General features: G+C 45.2%; 1 protein-coding gene across 1 annotated transcript in view; it reads right to left on the bottom strand.

The window, feature by feature from the left end:
* The window catches only part of nod1 (nucleotide-binding oligomerization domain containing 1), a 63,452-nt gene extending 57,178 nt beyond the window's left edge, over window positions 1-6,274 (bottom strand). Inside the window, exon 1 of the mRNA XM_041184910.1 lies at window positions 6,085-6,274. The gene's annotated coding sequence lies outside the window, so the exon portion shown is untranslated. The remainder of the gene's footprint in view (window positions 1-6,084) is intronic.
* Window positions 6,275-7,795: the final 1,521 nt, after the last annotated feature.

Raw genomic sequence — 7,795 nt, forward strand, 5'->3', positions numbered from 1 at the left:
TCTTGCATCTTAGTGCTGTCATAGTCCAGTGACAAACATTTCTTTTTACAAAAGAATGCATGAATATATTTGTTAAAATCACCATGCAGTTTTGTCATGTGGTATCTGCAGGCAAATGTTTTTGAAATTCATTCACAGACTATGAAAATTTAGAAAGACTTGCACTTATATAGCACTTTTCATGACCACTGGAGTCCCAATGCACTTTGCAGCCAGTTGGTATTTTTGAAATGTTGTCACTGTTGTAATGCAAGAATGGACGGTTGCATTTATTGCCATTCCTAGTTGCCCTTGAGAAGGTGCTGGTAGGTCGTCTTGTTGAATTACTGCAGTTTGTATGGTGAAGGTGAAGGTTCCTAAATTGCTTTTAAGGAGTTCCAGAATTTTAACCCGGTGACAATAAGGAAACGATGATAATATGCCCAAGTCAGAATGGTGTCTGAATTGGAGAGGGAATGTTAAAGTGTTGGTTTTCCTATGCACTATGCTGCCTTTGTCCATGTAGATGATGGAGATTGCGGATTGGGAGGTGCTGTAGAAGACACCTTGGTGGGCTGCTGCAGTGCATCCTGTAGATGTTACACAATACAATCATAGTGTGCCTCTGGTGAAAGAAGGTGGTGGATAGATTGCTGATCAAGCAAGCTGCTTTGCCCTGAATGGTGTTAAGCCTCTTGAGTATAGCTGCAGTGACAGAGATGGAGTTGTCAGTTTGGTTGTACACACTCTAGGAACAATGCACTGTTTTGGGGAACAAGATAATTTGATGATAGTTCCTTATGGCTCTGGCTGCATTAAATATGCTCTTTGTGGGCTAATGCAAGCAGATGATAAATTTGTGGTCTCACTCTCATCTTTTTGGGGGGGAAATTTGGAGGCACCTGACACATTGTGGCCAGTAGCAATCCTCTGACTGACTTATCTCCTTTAGATCTTGCATGCATCTAGTTATAGAGGGTCAGACATGTTTTTTGCCACAATAAATGGGGAAGTGATATATCTTCCTGCAGACACCAGTGACAGTTTGCACCAGACTATATGTTAAGGAAGGATAAAGATACTCTTCAGTTCATAGACCAGTGAATACAGACTGCAAGGCTCGCTGGGGCCAAGTGCTGCACAAAATGGCTGAATGCAGGGGCATGATCAAAGCATATGTAGTAGTGTACCCTTCAGGTCATAGTGCATTAGCAGTGGAATGTGTAGAGCATCTGAAGGTTTCAGTCCACTCAGTGTATCATGTTCTGCTGCCTTCAGCTTTTTAAAAATTTGTTCTTTAGGTGTGGGCATAGCTAACATTCATCATCCCTCCCTGCTTATGAACCTGCTTCTTGAACCACTGTAATCCATGTGGTGTAGATACTCTCACAGTGCTAATAGAAAGGGAGTATCTCTACCAGGTACAGGTAGAGGGTCTATTTTCATCACGTTTCTCTCCATTATTTCACTGTTACCAACACTGTAAGTGTTGCTCCAAAACGTTCAAGGTTCCAGGCCTGTGGAATTTTGGATCCACTGTCTGAGAGTTCCAGAAGCAAGTGAGGAACTCAATAGAATCATAATGCACAAAAGGAGGCCATACAGCCCATCATACCTGTGCTGGCTCTTTGAAAAAGCTATCCAATTAATCCCATTCCCCTACTCTTCCCTACAGCCCTGCAAATTTTTGCTTTTCAAGTGTGTGCACAGTTCTAGTCTCCATAGTACAAAAAGAATATGGAGTTACTGGATAAGATGCAAAAGAGATTTACAACTGTGATACATGAACAGAAAAGTTATAACCATCAGCAAAGACTGAAGGGGCAGGGAAAAGAGAAGGCAAAGGAGTACCTGAAAGTAGTCTTCAAAATTATAGAGGTTTGATAGGGTAGTTGTAGAGATTATGTTTCCACTTTTGGGGGAGTTCAAAACTAGGAGTCATAAATATAAGATAGTTATATGAAAAATCTAATGAGGAATTCAGCAGAAACTTCTTTACCCATATAGTGGTTAGAACCTGGAACTTCCAAACATACATTGCAAACACACATGAGTGCATATAAAGGGAAGCCAGATCAGTACATGAGGGAGAAAGAAATAGAAGGATATGGTGATAGGATTAGATGAATCAAAGTGATAATAGGCTCTTTGAAGCATACGCATTGGCATAAATCGCTTGGGCCTTGGGATGTTTTACTATGGGTAGAATTTTTTGCTCGGCGTGTGGGCAGGCGCCTGACACGATCGAGCATGAAATAGCGCACAATGACGTCAGGCAAGCATCATGATATCATCGCACACTCACGTGATACTTCAGTCGGCGGGCGTGCGCAAGAGTCGGCAGCGCGCCAGCTGACAATTAAGAGGCCTATTAAGGCCATTTAACTAGCAATCAATGGCGATTTTCCGTTCACCGTCCAACCTATAGTTGGCAGGCGGGCGAATCGGCCAGGTGACCTTTGCCTTTTGAGGAAACCTCATCCAAGGGCAGGATGAGGTTTCCAAGATTAATTTTTAAAAAGATTAAAATGAGTTTACAGCATCTGCATGCTGAGGTGACTTATCCTATGTGTGGACATTTTTTCCAGATTTTAAATTCTGCTTTTATTGATTTTAAATTCATCAGCTCCCTGAGGCAGCTCTCTGCCTTCAGGGAGCTTTCATTCCACACTCCCCCGCGCCCTGCGCTGACTTCAGCGCTCGCCCTCCTCCCGCCCCCACCCCGGTAGTGCTAAGCCTTTCAGCGTACCTTTCATGCTGGCTGGCCATTAATTGGCCGGCCAGTGTGAAATTGCGGTCAGAGGCTGATCGCCATCAGCGGTCCGCGGTCTGTTTCCCGGCCACCCCCCCGGCCCACCAACCTGAAAATTCTACCCTATGTTAAAGATGCTATATAAATGCAAGTTATTGATGAATAACCCATTTTTGTGCTGTCACTTCAACATGAGTATATATCCAACATCCAAGAATAAAAACTAACATCTGCTATAGACATTCGATGAGACCCACATAAATGTCCATTTCCCTTTTAAGTGAATATATCTATGCTTCAAAAGGAATAACATACACCAACAATTCTAGTAATGTATGAGAAGACCACTTGCTACTGGAAACACATTCCACTCCTCTGATTAGGCAATAGCCTAAATGTGAAGGATTGCATTTCCTGTGGAATTACCTCACACTGTTAACTATGCAATGTCTTGAGAAGCTGCTTCTCTTCTTCATCTTTGACCGAGTTAATTCATAACAGACTGACTCAAACTGTAAAAATCTCTTGATTACCGACTTTCAGTGATGCATATTAAAGGATAACCTCTGCAGCTACTTTTAAGTTAACTTTCCTTCAATTGTACAGTGCAGACAGGTGGTTTAGCTGTGTGCAGGTGGAAATGTTTATCTATGCTTTTCATAGCTTTGGTGGCTATGAGCTAATCACACAGGGCTAGTGATCCAGAAGTCAAAAATTCAAACATCATCTTGGCAAATTGTGAAACTAAATTAAATCTGCTAATCTGTGGAATTTGCATGAAAGTTTCTGGATTGCAGCAAAACCCAGTCAGTTCACTGAAATGCCCCAAGGAGAGAAACTCACCACTCTTCTATCTAGCTTATACATCATTGCATTCCACACTATGTTTAACTTTTAAGGTCTTTTAACATGTCCACTAAGTTCAGTTACAAGGAGGTAATTGGACTGGCCTCTCAGCAATGATCCAGGCATATCAATATCCAGGAACAGAGCAAAACGGACGTGCATGTCCGACTATGCTTATGGAGCTACTGGCCACCTAATGCTATTTTGATTATTGACATTGAGCTCTTGAGACTCAAGTGAAAGGAGTATTTGGTTTGTCTCCTATTTTGCCCTATAAACATGGGCGAGCTTGAAGATTGTGCATTGGAAATGCAGGCCTTGACTATTATCACACCACATTTACCTTTTACATCTACAACTTGCTTTATGTCAGCAACAAATCTGCTTCTCTCATGTTCCTTTTGGGCTGTAACTTAAAATCTGATTATCTTAATCCTGAGCTTTACTTTTTTAATTTTTAAAAAAGATCATGCTTGGCTTTCTGATAATTTTATGTTGTGCATGATCAAGTATTAACATCAAGGTGTTTGTATAAAGGGAAGCTTTGCACTGTGTCTTTCACAACCTCAAGACATCAAAACACTTTACAGCCAAAGGTTTCATCCCAATGTAAGGAATGCAGCAGCCAAATTGCACAAAGCAAGATCCCACAATTCAGCATTCCCCACTGTTCCATCTGACCTCACCATTCACCCCCCTCAGGGCTTTCTCCCCTCACTATTGATTCCCCGCTGTTCCATCTGCCCTCACCATTCACCACCTCAGGGCTTCCTCCACTCACTATTCATTCCCCACTGTTCCCTCTGACCTCAACATTCATCCCCCTCAGGGCTTTTTCCCCTCACTATTCATTCCCCACTGTTCCTTCTGCCCTCACCATTCACCCCCTCAGGGCTTTCTCCCCTCACTATTCATTCCCCACTGTTCCCTCTGCCCTCACCATTCACCCCCTCAGGGCTTTCTCCCCTCACTATTCATTCCCCACTGTTCCCTCTGCCCTCACCATTCACCCCCTCAGGGCTTTCTCCCCTCACTATTCATTCCCCCCTGTTCCCTCTGCCCTCACCATTCACCCCCTCAGGGCTTTCTCCCCTCACTATTCATTCCGCACTGTTCCCTCTGACCTCAACATTCAGCCCCCTCAGGGCTTTTTCCCCTCACTATTCATTCCCCACTGTTCCCTCTGCCCTCACCATTCACCCCCTCAGGGCTTTCTCCCCTCACTATTCATTCCCCACTGTTCCCTCTGACCTCAACATTCATCCCCCTCAGGGCTTTTTCCCCTCACTATTCATTCTCCACTGTTCCCTCTGCCATCACCATTCACCCCCTCAGGGCTTTCTCCCCTCACCATTCACCCACCTCAGTGCTTTCCCCCCTCACCATTCACCCACCTCAGTGCTTTCTCCCCTCACCATTCACCCACCTCAGTGCTTTCCCCCCTCACCATTCACCCACCTCAGTGCTTTCTCCCCTCACCATTCACCCACCTCAGTGCTTTCCCCCCTCACCATTCACCCACCTCAGTGCTTTCCCCCCTCACCATTCACCCACCTCAGTGCTTTCTCCCCTCACCATTCACCCACCTCAGTGCTTTCCCCCCTCACCATTCACCCACCTCAGTGCTTTCTCCCCTCACCATTCACCCACCTCAGTGCTTTCCCCCCTCACCATTCACCCACCTCAGTGCTTTCCCCCCCTCACCATTCACCCACCTCAGTGCTTTCCCCCCTCACCATTCACCCACCTCAGTGCTTTCTCCCCTCACCATTCACCCACCTCAGTGCTTTCTCCCCTCACCATTCACCCACCTCAGTGCTTTCCCCCCTCACCATTCACCCACCTCAGTGCTTTCGCCCCTCACCATTCACCCACCTCAGTGCTTTCCCCCCTCACCATTCACCCACCTCAGTGCTTTCCCCCCTCACCATTCACCACCCCCCCTCCCCCGGGCGCTCTTTCCTTCCCAGTCATCCCTACAGGATGCTCTCCCCGCATTCCCCCGGCCCCATTTCCCTCATAGACCCCTTGTACCCCCCTCAGATCCCTTCCATCCCCTTTGGACCCGTTTTGACCCACCCCCAAGCCCCTTGTGCTCATCTCCCCAGGGTTCCTCCCAACCTTCTTGTGCCCCCTGCCTCAGAGCTGTACCCCTCGTCCACCCCAGGGCCGTTTCTACCCGTTCCCCTCCCAGCCCTGATACTCCCAGACCCCTTGTGCGCCCCCCACCCCCCTCTCCCCCACCCGCTCGCTTGCTTGCTTGCTTGTGGCCATCTCATTTTTCCCAGATGTTTCCGAGCTGCCACTTTAAACAAAATAACACGTTGATGAAAAGTAGCAGCTATGCAGAATGTGCAGTCCGCAGCCAGGGAGATGAGGCAGAAACCTCCCTCTCACAGTCCGCTGTTCAAGGCAGGGCTCGGGCTTTCACCTCGGCCACCGACACACACTCTCACCCCAACCCCAACCCCAACCAAACTTCCCCCGACTCTTTCCCCTGCTCTCACCTCACAGCCTCGGCTTGGGAAGAGGCAGCGAATGCTCCGGAGGATCGGGTCTGACCGACCGGCCGGCACTGCCAGGGCTGGCCAGATAACCGAGCGCCCCAAGTGTGAATCAAATGACCCCAGCAGAGCCACCAGCTCGAATTCAACCAGGAAACAGCCAACCACCTCCTGAAACTATCACCCAACCTCCGAGAGGCTGCCCTCACCCTCCTCTTCGCATTGCAGAAAGAGCAACTGCAAGTAAACAAGCACAGGAAAGTATAATCCCTTCCTAGTAATTAACTCATTTTACAAGAGACTTTCACTTTTCTTCCATTCTTTTCTTCATTCCTTGTTACATTATGTTTAATTTCTCTTTTCCCTTTGCACGTGTTAATACTTTCACATTAACCTTTAAAAATGTAATGCATTTAATACAACCTATGATCCTAAAATAATTTGAGTGATGGTACTTTGTAACAGTGATTCACCCTATCTTCACAATCAATTGACTTTGGGCTCAAACACAATCAAATTTAATAATATGCAGCCAATTAAGTATTACTTGAATTATAAATATCAGCTTTTTGGACTCCATTGGTAATTTAAGTGCATGACCCCTTCAAGTTTTTTGCCCAGTCAGACATGTGCGTTAACTTAAAGGGGCCAGTGAAGGCTCAAGGAAGGGCAGGACTTGGTACTAAATTTTCCTGGATACAAGGCAACAAATGCTGGCCTTGCCAGTGACAGTCATATCCTATCAAAGAATAAAAAATGTTCAGGAAAGATAGGGAGGGAAAGAAAAGAGGAGGGATGGCTGCAATGATTAAGCAGAATATTACAGTGCTGGAGAGAAAGGATGTTCTGGAGGGGTTCAAGGACAGAATCTATTTAGTTAAGAAAAATAGAGGTGTCATTATACTACTGGGTGTAACTCTTTTGAGTACAGACACATTTCCTTCTGTTCCTATTCAGATGAAGTTACATTGTTTCATAGTTTGCCATTGTGAGATTTGAACTCTTGATCTTGGGGTTACAAGCCCAGTACCATAACCACTTGGCTATTTAGGCCAAGCTACTACTGGGTGTAATTTGTAGGACACCAACTATTCAGAAAGTTATAGAAGAGCAAATTTGCAGGGAAATTACATGTGCAAAAACTATAGGGTAATAATAATTGAGGACTTTAATTATTCTTATTCTGGGGTAGTAATAGTGTAATGGGTAGAGAGGGGGAAGTTCAAGAGAATTTTCTTCATCAGTATGTTTTCAGTCTAATGAGAAAGGAGGCATTGCTGGATCTGGTTCTGGGGAAGGAGGTGGATCAAATGCCAGTTAGGGAACTTTTAGGAATAGTGATCACACTATCAAAAGGTTTAGGTTGGCCATGGAAAAGGACAAGGAGCAATCTAGAGTAAAAATATTAGATTGGAGAAGGGCCAATGTCATTGGGATGAGAACAGATCTGCCCCGGTTAAATTGGAATCATAGATAAGCCAACAAAACTATAACAGAACAATGAGCTGCCTTTAAAGAGGAGATAGTTCAGGTACATTTCCATGAACCTGAAAGTCAGGGCAAGTTAAGCCAGAGCTCCCTGGATGACGAAAGAGATAGAGATTAAGATGAAACAAATGTTAGGTTAATAACATAAGTGAGAACCAGATTGAGTGTAGAAAGTTAAGAGAGGAAGTATAAAAGAAAATCAGAGAGTCAAAGAGGAAGTATGTGA

Source organism: Carcharodon carcharias, chromosome 3, assembly GCF_017639515.1.
Source record: "Carcharodon carcharias isolate sCarCar2 chromosome 3, sCarCar2.pri, whole genome shotgun sequence".
Lineage (NCBI taxonomy): Eukaryota > Metazoa > Chordata > Chondrichthyes > Lamniformes > Lamnidae > Carcharodon > Carcharodon carcharias.